This window comes from Ictidomys tridecemlineatus, chromosome 7 (genome assembly GCF_052094955.1).
Source record: "Ictidomys tridecemlineatus isolate mIctTri1 chromosome 7, mIctTri1.hap1, whole genome shotgun sequence".
Taxonomy (NCBI): domain Eukaryota; kingdom Metazoa; phylum Chordata; class Mammalia; order Rodentia; family Sciuridae; genus Ictidomys; species Ictidomys tridecemlineatus.
In genome coordinates, this window is record NC_135483.1 from 155,281,697 (window position 1) to 155,300,418 (window position 18,722).

The 18,722-nt window shown below is 36.0% G+C and overlaps 2 long non-coding RNA genes across 4 annotated transcripts in view; one reads left to right on the plus strand and one right to left on the minus strand.

The window, feature by feature from the left end:
- Positions 1 to 18,722, minus strand: part of LOC110598054 (uncharacterized) — a 98,599-nt gene that overhangs the window by 57,308 nt on the left and 22,569 nt on the right. Inside the window, exons 2-5 of the long non-coding RNA XR_013424203.1 lie at positions 17,838 to 17,879; positions 14,430 to 14,476; positions 11,415 to 11,486; positions 9,298 to 9,356 (exon numbers count right to left, since the gene is read on the minus strand). This is a non-coding gene — a long non-coding RNA (uncharacterized LOC110598054). The remainder of the gene's footprint in view (positions 1 to 9,297; positions 9,357 to 11,414; positions 11,487 to 14,429; positions 14,477 to 17,837; positions 17,880 to 18,722) is intronic.
- Positions 170 to 18,622, plus strand: LOC144365585 (uncharacterized). Of its 3 annotated transcripts, XR_013424206.1 has the most exons (6): positions 170 to 590; positions 1,020 to 1,068; positions 9,516 to 9,577; positions 11,460 to 11,600; positions 13,148 to 13,208; positions 14,067 to 18,622. It is a non-coding gene; the product is annotated as an uncharacterized LOC144365585 (long non-coding RNA). The 3 variants fall into 3 exon arrangements; XR_013424205.1 differs by lacking the exon at positions 14,067 to 18,622 and having other exon boundaries at positions 13,148 to 14,037; XR_013424204.1 differs by lacking the exon at positions 14,067 to 18,622 and having other exon boundaries at positions 11,460 to 14,037.

Sequence of the window (18,722 nt, forward strand, 5' to 3'; positions counted from 1 at the left end):
TTAATGAATTGAGTTATTCTATTTGCAACACAAGGTCCCAAGGTTGCAATCCAAAGAAGATTCAGTAAGGGCTCCTTTAGTTGTTTAATATCCTTAAAGGCTAAAGGAACATGCACTCTGGCCAGCTGTCCATCAGCATCCAGGTTTTCAATTACTGGAAAAGTTTGGGCCGTCTTAGGCTGCCACTGAACACCCCCCCCTTTTGGGGGATGTCCTCATCCCAATCGGGGTTATAAGGAGGGAGCGCAACAGCAATCGGGGCCGTAGGTGCTTTAAATCTTGACTTCCTCAATTGACCCTCTAGTTCCTCCTCCTGCCAGCTGTTACCATGGAGCCCAGTTAGTAACTCCCTTATCTTAGAAATGTAGTCAGCACTGTGAAGCCCAGCTCAAGGCCAGAGGCCTTGTTTACATATTTTTGTGAAAAACTAGTAAGGGGGTGTCCAGCACCTGGAGTGCTGATTTTTCTCAGACAGTAGCCAAGTAAAACAGGGCAACATGAAAATAGGAAGTTTATCTACATTGAACTTTTTTGTAGAGATTCTTTTGCTGAAAGTCCTAAAATCAGCCATGGTGAATATTCTGGAGAAGGTCAGTTAAGACTTTTCTGTGGGCCTGGTAGGGAGGGGGAAGATGAGAAGGTGGGGTTGAGAGCGGCTAGGGTGGATCTAAGAATGAAGAAGGAGATGTGAAAGAATAATGGGAAAGGGGTAAGGACTCTGCCATTTACTCTTCCTGGACCTGATTAAGGGCTTGTTCACATTTAGCAAGCTGCTCCTTAATCTTCACTTTATAAGTTAAAAGAGCATCCTTTACCAATCTCCATAGAGAGAAAGTAGCAATCGGGAATCTATCCGGACCCTGGTCCCTCAACAACTTTTGGATATCCTGCTTTACCAAATCCCAATCACTGTTATTGAAAAAGCCTCCTGTCAGAAACCAAGGACAAGCCTGGGCTATAGCTTCAACGAATTCGGTTGCTGTCTTGGTTTTTATTCCTGTTCCTTGTTTGCTTAACAGTTCGTTAACTTCATTGGCCAGACGAAGCTTCACTGTTGAGTTACCCATGGTACGTCCCCTGTCTCTTTAAATTATCTTTATACCAATCCTCCCCCTTCTCCCTTAGAAGGTGAGCCTCGTCCGTTTACCCCTGCTTTCCGGACCTCGGTGGGGACCTCCAGATGCCGCGTCCGGCCTCAGGAATCGAGTCCGGCGAGGGACGTCAAGGTTTAAAAAAAAAATACACAGGACACCAAGGTTCTTCATCCAGGAGGAGGCATGTGTGCTGTTTATTATCCAAGTTTTTTCCCTTATATACTTTCTATAACTGCAGTGGAAATTTAGCCAAAACAGGGGAGGAATAAGACCTGCTACTCTCGGGTTACCGTGACCATCCCTTATCAGGAAGCTCCGAGAAGGCCAAGATGTTCCCAAAAAGGCACATATGTCTGAGGCAGATAAACATGAAACCACAAGCCTGCATCATGACCCTGTGAGCTGGCCACTTTGACATGCAGAACAAGGAATTGGGGGCTGGGCCCCAGGGGCCAGGGAAGGCCTGCTACCAGCAATAGAGGGCATCCCTGTCTTGTTCCAGATTTTAGAGGGAATGCCTTCAATTTTTCTCCATTCAGAATGATGCTAGCCTGAGGCTTAGCATAGATAGCTTTTACAATGTCAAGGTAAGTTCCTGTTATCCCTAGTTTTTCTAATGTTTTGAACATAAAGGGATGCTGTACTTTGTCGAATGCTTTTTCTGCGTCTATTGAGATGATCATATGGTTCTTATCTTTAAGTCTATTGATGTGGTGAATAACATTTATTGATTTCCGTATATTGAACCAGCCTTGCATCCCAGGGATGAATCCTACTTGATCATGGTGCACAATTTTCTTGATGTGCCTTTGTATCCAATTCGCCAGAATTTTATTGAGGATTTTTGCATCTAGGTTCATCAGAGATATTTGTCTGTAGTTTTCTTTCTTTGAGGTGTCTTTGTCTGGTTTCGGAATCAATGGGATGTTGGCCTCATAGAATGAATTTGAAAGAGCTCTCTCTTTTTCTATTTCCTTCAATAACTTGAAAAGTATTGGTATTAATTCTTCTTTAAAGGTTTTGTAAAACTCCGCTGTATACCCATCCGGTCCTGGGCTTTTCTTGGTTGGTAGTCTTTTGATTGCTTCTTCAATTTCATCCATTGATATTGGTCTGTTCAAATTGTGTGTATCCTCCTGACTCAATCTGGGCAAATCATATGTCTTAAGAAATTTATCGATATCTTCACTATCTTCTATTTTATTGGAATATAGGTTTTCAAAATAATGTCTAATTGTCTTCTGTATTTCTGTAGCATCTGTTGTAATATTGCCTTTTTCATCCCTTATGTTAGTAATTTGAGCTCTCTCTCTTCTTCTCTTTGTTAGCATGGCTAAGGGTCTGTCAATCTTGTTTATTTTTTCAAAGAACCAACTTTTAGTTTTGTTAATTTTTTCAATAGTTTCTTTTGTTTCAATTTCATTGATTTCCGCTCTGATTTTAATTATTTCTTGCCTTCTGCTGCATTTGCTGTTGTTTTGCTCTTCCTTTTCTAGGGCTTTGAGATGAAGTGTGAGCTCATTTTTTTGTTGGTTTTTCCTTTTTTTGAGGAATGATCTCCAGGCAATGAATTTTCCTCTTAAAACTGCTTTCATTGTGTCCCATAGATTCTGATAGGTTGTGTCTGTATTTTCATTTATCTCTAAGAATTTTTTTATTTCCTCCTTTATGTCTTCTGTAACCCCTTGATCATTCAGTAACATATTGTTCATTTTCCATGTGATATTGGATTTTCCCTTCCTTCTTTTATCATTGATTTCCAGTTTCATTCCATTATGATCAGATAAAATGCATGGTATTATCTCCACCCCTTTATATTTACTGAGGATTGCCCTATGGCATAATATATGGTCTATTTTTGAGAAGGATCCATGTGCTGCTGAGAAAAAAGGTATATCCACTTGATGATGGTTGATATATTCTATATATGTCAGTTAAGTCTAGGTTATTGATTGTGATATTGAGTTCTATGGTTTCTTTATTCAACTTTTGTTTGGAGGATCTGTCCAATGGTGAGAGAGGTGTGTTGAAGTCACCCATAATTATTGTGTTGTGGTCTAATTGATTCTTGAACTTGAGGAGAATTTGTTTTATGAACTTCGCAGCACCATTATTTGGTGCATAAATATTGATAATTGTTATATCTTGTTGTTTAATGGTTCCTTTTAACAGTATATAATGTCCTTCCTTATCCCTTTGGATTAACTTAGTCTTGAAGTCGATTTTATTTGATATGAGGATGGTCACCCCTGCTTGCTTGCGAGGACCGTGTGCGTGATATATTTTTTCCCAACCTTTCACCTTCAGCCTATGTATATCTTTTCCAGTCAGGTGTGTCTCCTGGAGGCAGCATATTGTTGGATTTGTTTTTTTAATCCATGTAACCAGCCTATGTCGCTTTATTGGAGTGCTTAAACCATTAACGTTTAGAGTTACTATTGATATATGGTTTGTACTTCCAGCCATGTTTGATTATTTATCTCTTTTTTTTTTTAATTTAGTTTGTTTCTCCATGATTAGCTTTCCCCCCTCCGTCTGTCTTTACTGAGGTACTTCCCACTGTTGGCTTTGGTTATTGTTTTTCATTTCTTCCTCGTGTAGTGTTTTGCTCAAGATGCTTTGCAATGCTGGATTTCTGGCTGCAAATTCTTTTAGCTTTTGTTCATCGTGAAAGATTTTTATTTCGTTGTCGTACCTGAAGCTTAATTTTGCTGGATACAGAATTCTTGGTTGGCATCCATTGTCTTTCAGTGTTTGAAATACGTTGTTCCAGGATCTTCTTGCTTTCAGCGTCTGTGATGAAAAATCCTTTGTTAACCTTATTGGTTTACCCCTGAATGTAATCTGCCTCCTTTCTCTTTTAGCTTTTAATATTTTCTCTTTGTTCTGTGTATTGGATATCTTCATAACAATGTGTCTTGGCGATGGTCGACTGTGATTTTGTATGCTCGGTGTCCTGTATGCATCTATAATTTGTATATCTGTTTCCTTTTTTATTTCTGGAAAGTTTTCTGTAATTATTTCATTTAGTAGGTTACTCATTCCTCTGGTTTGAATCTCTATCCCTTCCTCTATCCTGATGACTCTTAAATTTGTTTTTTTTAATATTATCACATATTTTTAACCAGCCTATCTGAGTTGGCTAGACTCTTTTCAAGATGATATATTTTGTCTTCATTATCTGACGTTCTGGCTTCTACTTGCTCCACACTATTAGTGATACTCTCATTTGAGATTTTAATTTGGTTTATAATTTCCTTCATTTCTAAGATTATTGTTTGATTCTTTTTTATAGTCTCTATCTCCTGATAAAGATGCTTAACTTCTTCTTTTATCTGTTTATGTAATTCATTCTCAATGTGTTCTTTCGCTGCTTGTATTTGCTGTCTCGTATCCTCTTTAAGGTTCCATTTCATATGTCTAAGGTATTCCTTGAGTTCTTTATATGACCATTTTTCTGATGGCTCTATATCCTCCTGAATATTTAGGCTGTCGTGCATTGTTTGTACTCCTTTTCTTCCTTGCTTTTTCATGCTGCTCATGAAGGGAAGAAGTCACCAAAGAGAATGAGAGTAAACAGGTAGAATTCAAGGAAGGGGGAATAAGAGAATTGAAAAGAAATGAAAAGACAGAAGAAAAGAAGAAAGAGAAAAAAATAGAAATTAAAAAGAATTTTAAAAAATAATAATAGTAATAATAAAAATGAGGATTAAAATTAAAAAATAAAATAAAATAAAATGAATTAAAATTTTTTTTTAAAAAACAATAACAAAAAAAAATTTAATAAATGCAGTCTTAGAGTTCGATTCACTATTCTTCCATTAGGTGGAGCTGTGCCCACCGGGCTAAACTTCTCCTCTCAGTAGGCGGGAGCCTATCACTATGCAACAGCTCTTCCTCCCGGACTGGGCGGTTCTCCAATCCTGAGTGCCTAGGGCCTTCTCTTGTATCTAGTCACTTCCCCACTTTTCCTTGAGCTAGGCCCCGCTCACTGGTGACGCTCACCACAATACTGGCTACTCGCCAGGTCTGCTGCTCCTGTGTGCCCTGTTTTCATGGACGTCTGGGCACACTCTCCCTGTTTGCCATTCCCTTGGACCCTAAGTTTGTAGAGCTTGGGGCTGAGAACCCCTAGCAAATTTGCTTGCCCTCTGGTAGCCACGCCCCCAGGAGCTGGTGCAAGAGACCTCAGTTGTCAGCACTGGTGGGAGCGGTAGCCGGGAGGTCCACGCGGCGGGTCCCACGCCACTCCTGATTCCCCATGCGGGCAGGGCTGTTCGAAGAGCCGGGGGATGGGGCCCTGTTTGCTGTGTGGGCGGGGCCTTTTGCAGAGCCGGGTGGGCGGGGCCTTTTCACCGTGTGGGCGGGGCCTTTTGCAGAGCCGGGTGGCAGGAGTTGTTCACACGAGCGGGGGTGGGGGTGGAGGTGGGGGTGGGGCTGGCAGGGGCCCAGTCAGGCAGCGGCTGTTTGTATGTTCGCTGCAACACATGGGCAGCGGCAGTTCGGCGGCGGCCGACGGGATTGTGCCCCTGGTCCGCGTTGCCAAGATTCACTCATCTGAGACAAATTGACCCCTCCAATAGACTTACTAATTCCCGGCAGGTCTCCTTTCAGCGGAATTTTGCTAGAAGTTCCTCAGCAGGTCGCATGTAGGTGTATTTATGGTCTCTCTGATCCCGTTACTGTGGAGGTATTGAAAGTGCTGTCTCCTCACCGGCCGCCATGTTGCATTCCCCTTAATTTTTTTTTTTTAATTAGAGGAAAAGAAGCTGGAATTGCAGATACTAAGACAAACCTAAGATTTTTCTGACACTGAATTCTAAAAGGAAATTTTCATTGAAACTTGTATATGCGAATGTGAGACACAAGTAATTATTGAACTTTGCTATCAACAATTATGTTTATAGTATTTTCTAGGGAAAAATATGGCTATTATTTGGTTTATTAAATCATATAGGCATATTATTAAAGCATTATTCAGTGAAGATTATTACACATCAGGCTAAAATAATATAGTCTAATGAAATAATCTTCTCTTGGTCTAACTTTTTTCAAAGATAATTATGAGAGTAGCTTGGAATTTAAATTCAATTTGAGCTATGAAACCTTTTAAGAATCTTTAAATACTATAGACTTCTCAGCACAAAATATATAGAACACTGGCTTTGTATATGATTTCAGGGAGTGTACTGACCTGTTGAAACCCACCTATAGGTCCCAAGGACTAGAGAATAGATGGATTAAACAGTTTTCAAATAATCTAAAATATTAAATGATTTTCAGACATAACCCAAAGAATTTCTAACTTAATACTTTTCAGATTTAACACTTTTGATAAAAGTGAGAAATAAACTATTCAAGGCTTCAGTACACATGAAATTCCTAAGATTTTTCATCTGAATGACTCTGAAAACCCACAGGAAAAAAAGTCCTTCCTTTAGTAACTGTTCCTATGCTAATAGTACATTTAACTGCTGAGGCAATATCACTTTTGCTTTCTGAAGGCCTTTTTTTTTTTTTAATAGCTAAATAAAGATGGGTCCTTAGGTTCTGGTAGATAAACTACCAGGTCGTAAAATTGACATCTCATTATTAAAAGCCACAGAAAAGTAGAGTACTAGAGGGTCAAAATTAAAACCAAATTTTCTTCACAGACATATTTGGTATTCACTTTGCTCAAGAAATGGTAACTGATATTGCGTCCTTTCTTTGTTCTTGATGCTTTACATACATTATTCCACCTCATTCTTACAATATATTCATCATTATTGTATTATAAATATGAATAATACAAGGATAAAAGATGTTAAATAACTTTTCAGATTTTCATAGTTAGTAAATGGCAAAGCTAACATTTAAGCTGAGTTGTATGACTTTAGGATCATGGTCTTTCTTCTTCTTTTTCTTATTATACTAATCTCCTTATTTTTTATCTTTTTTTAAATTAGAGTTTTTTGTTATACCTAATAGTTGGGTTCATCCCAACAAACTCATCCATATATGGCAAGGTCATGGTCTTTCTAATCACCATATTGGCAAACTTTCTCCTCTCCTTGCTTTACCCACTAATATTAGCAGAAGCTGAGAAACCTGCATTCTAAGAGACCCTTTCCATAAGTCCTCAATAAAGAAGTTAAAGAAGATAAGGGGTTTTTGTTAAAATTAAACTAATAGCATTGTGTGAAGGTTTTTGCCTTAATGGAATCTCCATTTGTTTCTATAATAGTTAGGGAGCCATTTAGTTAACCAAATTTGTCCAATATGCACTGGTTGTTTATGGATTTTATAATCCTCATAAAGGAAGTCAAATGGTGAAAGAAACAATCTCAGAAGTTTCAAACATAACTCACATAAGTAGTTATTATTGGAGGAAATTTTGCTGGTGGGCAAATAAAACATTTTGGTCTTCATTTTTAAGTTAAAAGTATGATATTGTATTCCATTTAAAAACCTAGAGTTAATTTTTAAAATGAATAAAAGCACAAATGAATGATTAAAATAGATCTTACATAGTTAATCTGTGTGCTCTGTTATCCAATAATTTTTATATGTTAAATACAGAAATTTTTTGAAGAGTATTATATATATAAGAATTTTTTAAGAGTGGTAAACTAAAGAAGCCACCCTTCTGAGAAAACAAAATGAGTCACTACAGAGGGAAAGAAGCTAATTAAAGTAATCTAAGAATCTCACCAGCAACCAGTAGTGCCAGAAAGTAATAGAACAATATTTACAAAGTTCTAAGTAGAAAAATATGACCCAAATATTTTATAACATTTTATAATTTGTAAAAATTTATCTACTGTCTTCAGAAGGACTGAATCTATCAATTCAATCAATAGGACACTGTTTAGTCCTGTTGTCAGGAGAAGAAAATGTCATAAGCTAGAGGCCCTAATTTTCCACCTCATCATATGTTAGAGTCTGTAAACAAGTCAGGATGGCGCCTGGCATTTTGCCAGAGAAATGTTAGAGCTCGTAAACAAATCTAGATGGCACCTAGCAAAATGCCAGAGGGAGTGGTTTGTGAAGTAATGCCAGCGAGACATTAAGTGTGTAGATTTCTTATTGGTTAACTGATATATCTAGTTAATGTTAATTAGATAAGCTGTGTGGAATGTATAAATACTGCTCTTATCCTACAATAAACGGCTTCCACTCCTGCTGTATCAACGTACACAAGTTGTTCATCACCCCCCCGGTTATTTTGCTGCAGCCGGACTGCGGCAATCATATAATATACTTCCATCATTAATTGGATCATTAATAAAAACAAAGACTATTTCAACCTAAGCTAAAGGTTGCTCCAGTGAGAAAGATAACTGCTTTTGACTTGCCAGCAATAATGAGTATATAGCAATATTAACATATCCAAAGACTGGAAGGAATATATTTTTGCATCAAGAAGCTAGACTCCATAAACACAGTTTTGTTTCTCACTGAACCCCATAAATCCTAGAAACATTATGAAACATTTTGAATTGTGAATACACAATACTTGTAGAATCACATTGGTCTTTCCACCTAATGAACAAGATGACCGATTCCTGGAAAAGATACAATTCTTGTAGGTTTCTTGGCACTCCACAACCTATCAAAATCTGGCAAGTCTAGCCTAATGCATGATCTAATAGAGCAGAATGTTTCAAAGTGGGTCCCCAGAGGATTGCTCTGTGTTTAAGACTCCCCAGTTTAGCAACCCCAGGGCCCAGGAGCTCACCAGCACAAACTAGAGCAGTTATACCCAGCTAGTTTGATCCTTCAAGCCAAGATATGCATAGTTCCACAGAACAACCTAAGTGCTATGACTTGAAAGTCACCAAAAATGTTTGCAAAGACAAAAGTCTAATATATCTGACAAAATGATTGATGGTACTAAACATCCGAAAAAAAATTCAGGATTGAAGAGTAAAAGCAAACTTGACTTCCCATACTTCCTAATAGAGAGAAAGGCACCAAAAGAATGGCACAGAAGGCAAGTTAGTCTTTATGTGAATTACATCAAATATGGCAGCTGCTACCACAGCCTAGTTGGACATGATCACTAGGACTGGGATGGAGCAAGGAGCAAAATAAGGTTATGAGCTAAAGGAGGCAGACAGAGAAAGCCAAGCATAAAAAGTTCTGATAAGATATTCAAACATGGTAACTTCCTTGTCTTCAAAGAAAACAGAAATGAATAGGAGGTATGGTCCATGCTCACCTTTTTCCCAAGGTTGTTTAATGATATTAGTTACCAGTTCCCAACTGCAGTCTTCATTTCTGAGTACAAGAAAATAAAATATCAAAGATAAGGATTGGTAGTGAGTACTTTAAAAAGTATTTCTGTGATTTATTTAGCAAATTGATCAGTATTTAATCACTAATGAAGGCCTCTCTAATTTATTTTTGGAATTAAACTGAACTTGTTTTTTTTTTCAGGCTCAGAAAATGTCACTTTGGGATGAGATGCTAACTATCACAACAGAAGATAATTTCTTTGAGTAATCAGATTTTCCTTTTGATTGTTAGGTTTATTTAGAGTAAGTTTACTGAAGTTGGATGAAAAGTTAAGTCATTAGGATAATGTTGATTTTCAAGTTTCAGATTTTTTTATTGATTTAAAAAATGATAGCAGAATGCATTAAAATTCTTATTACACATATATACCACAATTTTTCATATCTCTGTATTTAAAGTATGTTGACACACAATACGTGTCTTCATACATGTACTTTGGATAATAATGTCAATCACATTCCACCATCCTTGCTAATCCCCTGCCCCCTCTCTTTCCCTCCCACCTCTCTTCCCTATCTAGAATTCATCTATTCTTCCCGTGCTCCCCCTCCCTACCCCACTATGAGTCAGCCTCCTTATATCAGAGAAAATATTCAGCATTTTTGGGGGGGAATTGGCTAACTTCACTTAGCATTATCTTCTCCAAAGCCATCCATTTAACTATAATGCCATGATTTTATTCTCTTTCATTGCTGAGTAAAATTCCATTATGTATATATGTCACATTTCTTTTATCCATTCATCCACTGAAGGGCATCTAGGTTGGCTCCACAGTTTAGCTATTGTGAATTGTGCTGCTATAAACATTATGGTTGTGTCCCTTTAGAAATGTGTACAGAGCATTTCTTCTTTGCATCAATTCGAATACTGGAGGTATAAATTGTGTAAAGACTCTTAGATATTTCTAATTTGTTTTAATTTTTTTTTCAAATTTGACTTCAGGAAAGTATATCACCACAACATTGACTTTGTTTGCAAGTATCATCCGTGTTTGTAAAACCATTAAAATTTCCTCAAAAAAAGAAAAAAAAGAATGTGTTCGCACTACTTTGAAAGTAGCAAATATTCTGAGACCAAATGTTCTGAGACCCATTTTAAGATCCAGAATGGTAAGATACCTCCTACCCCTATATTCCATGCATAATATCTGACAGTTATGCTATATAGGGAACTGAGTTTAACATTTGATCTGCACAGACTTTTAGGCGTGGCAGTGAGAATCATGCAGAATATCTCTGGCTTGTGGCTAAGTTTCTGTGGATACTGAAAAACTTGAGATGAGAACCCACCGCTCCCATTAAGCAGAAAAAATTCATTTGCTTGCTTCTTAAACAAAAGTTGGTTGTTTGGGATCACAAAGTGCAAACTAGAGTGAAAAAGTAATAAGGGAACAAAATACTAATATAATGCCCCAGAAGAAGTGATGGTCAAGGTATAATTTACTCAAGGTTCTCTTTTAGTAATAGAAACTAGTTATCTGATATATTAAATATGTATAGTATTCTCCAATACTGTCCTCAGAGAGTATCCACCAGATTTCTCCCACTAGTATAAGGAACAGTTATTCATTCTGAAAAGATGGCTCTATAAGGCCTTTTTTAGAAACATTCATAAACTGTCTTCTTCTCTACTTCAGGAATATAAAAAGAGAAGTAATAAATCTTGCTTTAAAGACATATCACATTTACTCATACATACTAAAATTTTCTTTTTTGTGGTGGATGTTTTAGATAACTGGTCATAAGTTCTCTCCATTTGAATGGATATGTTTTCCTTATATTGTGTTTCACTTATGTGTTTCAATTGTCCTAAGAATAGGTGTCTTGACAAATTCATTAATAGATCTTGCATTAAATCAGAACTGGAAATATCTATAGCATTTAGGAAATTTTTCCTCAAAAATGTCATACTCACTTTGATCTTATCCTCTCCAGGAGTAGTTATGTCCCCCTATGGCTATTTATCGTCACCATCTTTCATGCTCATATCAAATGATTACCCCTTTTCCTTAACACTTAATCAGAGTTTACATGCCCTTACCTCTGAAAGCAAAGATGTCCCTTTTTTCTTCCTTCAACTTTACAGGACAAATGTTCTTCCACATCTCCTGGCCTGAAGAAACAAATCTACTTTACTACCAGCTTAAGTAACTGTCCTCCATCCCACTATTCTGAGGCTATAAACAGCTTGGAGCAATTAAGACTGGGGATTGAACCTGAGCAGGAGGTAAAAAAAAAAAAAAAAAGTAGAAACAGGGTAAGAATCTATTACAGAGGTAATAAGAGAGATAGGCCACAATAAATTACATGCAATACCTGGCCCAAGGTACAATCATTTGAAAAACCATCCATTTTCTAACTCTGCCTGGAAGACTTGCTAAGCATCAGTACTTTTGATTTAGTGTAAGGATGAACTATCCTATAACCTCGGCAGTTTAAGAGTCTATGCTGAGGAAACTAATTTAAGAGATGTCACCTTTAACCATATAAGAAAAAAGGTGTAATAGTAGTTACATGAAGGTTGCCCTTACAGTTATGTCTTATACTTCCTGTTTTCTGCATATAACTCAGATCACAAATGACAACTTTAAAGAAAGAACAGTAGATTGAAATAAACCTTTTGCCAATTTGCTCCTAACTAGCAGTGCCACTTAAAATATGTGTCCTTGGAACCCACAACCTCTCATTGTTTCAGAACTTTCTTGAAATATTAAAATTCTTTGTACAGAAAACACAGAAAGTAATTGGTTCCAGCTATGACTTCATTTCATATGTCCAAAGGTAGTATGATCTTCTACTCTTGGGTCTGTCAACATCTATTTTATTCTTTAGTCCAGTGATTTTTAAAAAATCAACTGTAAAATGAAAGAAAATTCATAATTAAATGGGATTAGATGATACTTCATTTTGTAGTAATGGAATATTTCATATTTTACACATTTTCATTAATACACTTCTAAACATTTTCACCAGCTTAAATAGTGACTAGAATGAAAGAAACCTTTCTACAGTCTAAATCTCTACTTAAATTTAATTTCTGAAATTCCCATTTTGACTCAAAGAAAATATGAGTCATTGCCCAAGTAGTGTCTTGTCTGATGGTCAATGGTACAGGTTGGTGAAGAATGCTTTTTATAACAGGGAGACTTAAATTTGCCCTTTTTATTTTGTATTTTTCATACAGAGCCTCACTAAATTGCTCAGGACCTTGTTAAATTGCTGAGGCTGGCCTCAAATTTGCCATCCTTCTGCCTCAGCTTCCCACGTCACTAGGATTACAGGCATGTGCCATGGCACCCAGCTCACAAGCTCTTTTTTAATTTACAAAGAAGTATTAGTCGTAAGTGATAACTGGATGTTTCAATAACTAGTTCTTATTCTTCTATTCATGTACCTCCTCTTTGGTCAGCTATTCCTAGAACAGCAAAAGAAAGGAACTTGTAAGCACTCCATTTTGTGCCAAAATCTCTTCCGTACTTTGAGTTAAAGTGGCAAGACATACTAATGTCTGATTGCCACTGCATGCAAGACCTTTGCCAAAACACATACTCTCAGCTACCTGCCTTCCCTTAATTTGCACCCTTTTTCAGCCACAATTGCAATGTTTCCCTTCCTTCATAGACAATTTCCCTTAGTTTAGCTTTGTTAATCAGAAACTAAGTGAGGCCTCACCTTGCACATTCCTCCTGATTGATCTCAAATCCCCATAGCCAAAAAAAAATTCCATATGATTGCTGGAATCCTTGCTAATAATCATTGTGTTTTCTTCTCTAGGGTCTGCCTCTCCAACACAGAAATTAAGTGCCTGGATAATGTTGATTTTAACCCACTTAGGGTAGGTAATGTGCTATAAGAGTTAACATCATACAAATTGAGAAATATCAGGATGACTGCGGGGGGATATGCTTCTTTGGGTTCTACATAAAAAGTTTCTCCCTTAAAATGTGAATACTCCTAGAAGGATATGCTATGGACTGATGATTGCATGATTGTCTCACTCCAAAATTTATGCTAAAAATATTAATCCCTAATGTGATGGCATTTAAAGGTGAAAGCATTTGGAAGAAAAGTAGGTCATGAAGTCAGGGCCCTCCTGATGGGATTAGTGACCTTATAATAGCTAAGAATGCAAGAGCTTGCTTTCTGTCTTTGCTTTCCACCAAGTGAGATCATGTCTACTATTTTCAAACCAGGAAGAGTGCCTTCACCAGAACCTGACCATGCTGGCACACTGATCTCAGATTCCCAGCCTCTGGAATAGACTTTATTAGCAGCCCAAACTGAGGCAGGTTAAGTCAGCAAATAAGGAACACAATAGATTTGTAAAATCTTTTATTCCTCAATCAGTTTATAAAAATATTGGGACATTCATAGTCTCCTGCCCTCCTACATCAGAGCTCCTGTTTTTCAGGGCCTTCAGCATCAAGGACTTACACTACTGGACACCCAACCTCACCCCAGTCCCAGAAAGGCCTTTAGCCTTGGATTAGTAGTTGCACCTATTTAGTTCCCCTGGTTCTCAGGCCTTCAGACTCGAATTGAATTACACCACCAGCTTTCTTGCTTCTCTAGCTTTCAGATGGCACATATTGGGATGTCTCAGCCTTCCATAATCACATAAGCCAATGCCTATAATAAATCTCCTGTCTATCAATCTCTTATAATTGAGAGGTTTGCTTTTATTTCTCTAAAGGACCCTAAAACAAGTGCTGTCTTGCCATAATGATTTGCTGCACTCACACTGCAAGGAATTATTCAAAGCATATAAATCAAGGAGTAAACCTCATGGAGAGCATCTGATATTCTGTTTACCTCAACCCATGTTATTGCATGTATGAGCAGTTTGTCTTTTTTACTACCAAGTAGTATTCCTTTTGTATTAATATACTGCAAAGTGTTCATTTAGTCTCCTTTAAGGTATGTTTGGAGACAGAAAATCTGAATGTAAATGTTGGTTCTGCCATTTGCTAGCTACATGATTTGGGATGAAATATTTAATATCTATGTGCCTCAGTTTCCTAATCTAAGAAATGATAATATATGTGGGAGTACTTACAGGTGAGCTGTAAGAAATAAATAAGATACTCCAGCAAAAGTAATTTCCTGGAAAATAGATAATTTTAATACATATTAGGCATTATTTTCAAAATAATGTAAGCCATTAAGATTAATTGAATGAAAATAAATAAAAAGAAACATTTTTATTTATTTAAACACTTAAAATGCTATAGGAAATCTATGTACAATTGAATTGCATTTTAACAACGTTTAGTGTCACAGAACTTGCTTAAGATTATTGCATTCTACAGACCATTCTATGTATTGGCCACTGGGGAAGTATGCAGGAAATACAGAGCAAAGAGAACTAGGTTAAAAATACAGAGCAGATGCATGTAACATAATACTGTGCTAAACCAAAGACAGACTCTTGCATGCAATTTATTTCATACTCTTCATGGAAAATGCATGTAAGACCAAATGGGTATCTACAAGCATGAACCCAATATGAAATTATAGCACATTTTAGTCTGAAGTTTCTGTTGTCCCAGGTTTCCTCTGACAATTTTTTAAAGTCATGTGAAAACTTAGTTAGAATTCATGATCCATTAAGAATTAATTTTTAGGCAATTAATTAATCTGTTGCATTATTTGAAATCCTTAACCTTTGTTCAAAGCAATAAATAGAAATAGCTTACTTCTTCCTAGAGTATTTATAAGTACTTTATAGAGTGATAAAAGAAAAACATAATTTCAGCCTAGATCAAAGCACAGTCATGAGCAATAATTAATTTTTACATTTCCAAATGCTAATATTAAATTTTTACTAAGTGAGTGACTAATGAAATTTAACCAGAGATATAAAATAAGTTCATAGTAACAGAAAGAAAATCCATTATCAAAAATGTACTGGAAATTGCCAATTTTAATTTCAATTCCATTTAAATTTTATGCCATAGATTTAAAAGCATAGAATTGATGCTTAAGAAATATTTATTCTCCTGTGTTTTAACTTGTGGGTAACAATATGTTTTACAAACAAAAGAAGTAGTAAACTCCAACTCTGAATATCTTCTCAGATGCTACTAAAAGTTGACACATTCAGAAATATCCAAGACCATCAAATGCATATATTGCTAAAATTTTTTAAATTAGGTTAAGTGTATTTTTTTCTGCCACAGATTATATTTTTATCCTTGTTTCCCTCAGTCTAAAATCAAGTTCTGCTCAACTCCACCAGAAAATGTACTGTTTGAGTTCCTTCAGGAAAATTTCTATAGGGAAAAAGTTCTGTAACTCAACATGATTGACCCACCTCTGACCTCTTGCCACACAACTGCAAAAATTATTCAAAAATGGGCTTGCACTCATTTACTTTTGTATTAAAAGCTACACGAAAATGATGTTATTCAGATACAAAATGCCAAGAAATAGCTATTAATCTGTGAATACAATGTCTGTGATGTGGGAAATTTACCAATGATGATGCAAAATGATCTCTCTGAACATTATTGAGATAAAGAGCTCATAGACAATCATCACAAAAGCATCCAGAAAAAAAGGAGCTGCAATTTATAAGTGTTAGAAAACTGGAAGGATCTTCCCATTAAGTAAATGAAAAAATAAATGTAATTGGCTTGCCTGTTTCAACTCAAATATCTATCAAACATGTATTAATTTGTATTATTTGCACTGGCCAAGCACATCCTAAGCAGAAAACACACTTGAAGATTTGTTAATGGCTAGTCTACTATATTTTACACTTATACTATTTTTTAATGGTTAATGTTTTCAACCATTTTTAGGCTATTTGCTTCAAGTAAGAGTTGCAGCTTCATCTTGTAAGTTTTTTAAAAAAGTGCTATTTAGTTTAAAAGGTAACGGTTATGGGAGATGCATGATAAGAAAAAAATTACAAAGTTTTAAATCCTTTGCTTTAAGCCTGGAAAGCATAAGACTATGGGGGATGTGGAGGGGGAATGTTTATATCACTCAAAACAGCTACAGCTGTTTTGCATCAAAGGCAAGGTTTTTAAAAATGTGCTAAATGCTGAGTTCAGAAAATCTTAAAAGAGATAACCTGTGCACTAAAAGAACATCCACCTTCTTCAAAACTTAGTTTTTTTAAATTATGTTACTTGGTGATGTTTTAAGGTAACCATGATCTAAGGTTTTAATCACAAAAGATAATACTCTTTTTGCCTTTGAAAAATCCAAAATCCCCAATCAACTGAACAGCTGCATATGATTAAGAATGTAAATAGGCTCAAGAGACTGATTCCATTTCCAATCCTCTGTTTATGAATCACCTACCCAGAGACATAATTTTAATGGAAACAGAATTTCTTTCTAAAGCAACAAATAAATTAGCCTCCAGGAATACTGCAGCAAGACATCATGTCTTTACTAGTATGATTGTACTAAAAACGCAGACTCCATTTTCTTTGCTTAAAGCCATTTGTAACAGTTGACATGTTGTCAGGAAACAGGAGTTTCTCTGCTTTTCATTTTCTGGAGGAAAAAATATTAAAGTTGCTTTTCCAGTAATTACAACTTAAACTCTAGATTTTGTTATGGCAGATGAAAGATCTTTTAATAAGGATACAATATTTTTGATGGTGAAAAAAGGGCATTAGTTAAGTCTGTTCAAACCAGACATAGATTGACTGGCTCTGTTTACTGCTGCCCTTCATCCAGATGCATATGCTTGATTTATAGATCAAGATACAGTCTGTTCTAATCTGAGGTAGTCATGAAATTGTGCTGTATTATTTAGCACAAGAGACCCACTTCAAGTCTGAGTTCCATTATTCTTTTTAAGTGAACACAAAGCTGAATAAAAATGTTACCTAAAATCAAAGGATCTAATAGAAGCTGAAGCTAAAATAAATTAGCTCAAACCCATAAACATTAATATACTCATCATGGTATATAAACTGTCAGGCTCAATCATATGTTCTCTTTTGCTTTTTGCCTCTAAGATGGTATAATTTTGAAAAGAAAAGTACAAAGTATTAAAACAGAGTTGACATGCTACATTCAGATCAGACTCTTAAAAAAAAAATCTGTGACCATCAATTCTTAATACTGCTCTAAATACTACACAAAATGAATCATAGAAAAGCAACCCGGAGAATAAAACCTGAGTGACCATGATGGCCTTTAATAGTCATATTTTAAATTGGAACATAACAAAATTAAAATAACATGATTCATATGTACTACTCTTTTTATCATCACTCTTACTTTGCATGATCTTTCTAAACACTGGAAAGAAGCCACTCAGGGAACAATCACCATCTCTACTACTGACTGCACTCATCTCCTGTATAACAGAACCACAATGGCATGTGATAACAAAAGGCACTTCACATCATTCTCAGCACAACCAATTAACATCACTGTCCTAGTTATCAGTATAGTGTGAATCTATCAAGTGTTTTGATGATATAGTGAATTAGATTACTTATTTAACTGGTCCTCTTGACTTTGGTTGAAGAAACCCCACCTAGAAAAAAACAGAAGAATAAGTGAGGGTTGCCACAACCTGAGTATTTTACAAGGTTAGTTTTTATGACAACACTAAGTTATCTCAAAATCAGCACCAATCCACTCCCTGATTTGAAGTTTTATTTATAAAACTTTCCCTTTGTGGCTCTTAATCTTATATAGATATATTTTTCTCTTTTTTTGAATATCACTGGTATGCTTTTAACAAAAAATTGTACCTGCAAAATGACAGGATAGATTCTGCTCACAGAATGAGAAGAATACCCTTATATTTTATTGTTTTTAAAAAAATATTTATTTTAAAGTTGTAGTTGGACACAATAGCTTTATTTTATTTATTTTTATGTGGTGCTGAGGATCAAACCCAGGTCTCGCACATGCTAGGCGAGTGCCCTACCTCTGAGCCAGAATCCTAGTCCCATATTTTATTGATTTTTATAAATCCACTGTTAATGCTAAGACACATGCCCTCATCAAGCAGAAAGTCTAATTGTTCAACTAGAACTGTTCTACAGTACTCTGTAAAAGATTAAGAAGCAAGGAAATTATCACTATTTCTCATTAATACTTACTCTAAGAAGTCTTACAAATGAGAAGTTTCTACTTCTGATTGGGAGGTAAGGTGGGAAACTTTCAATAATTATAAAATTTCAGATTAAAACTATCACTTAATTCCTTTAACACCCTTCACTTAATTCTAAAAATATAATATTTTAATGGAAAAATAAAAATATAAGCTTTATAACATCCTTTTATAAGACTGAACTTATGGTTGGGGATGTGGCTCAAGCGGTAGCGCGCTTGCCTAGCATGCGTGCGGCCCGGGTTCGATCCTCAGCAG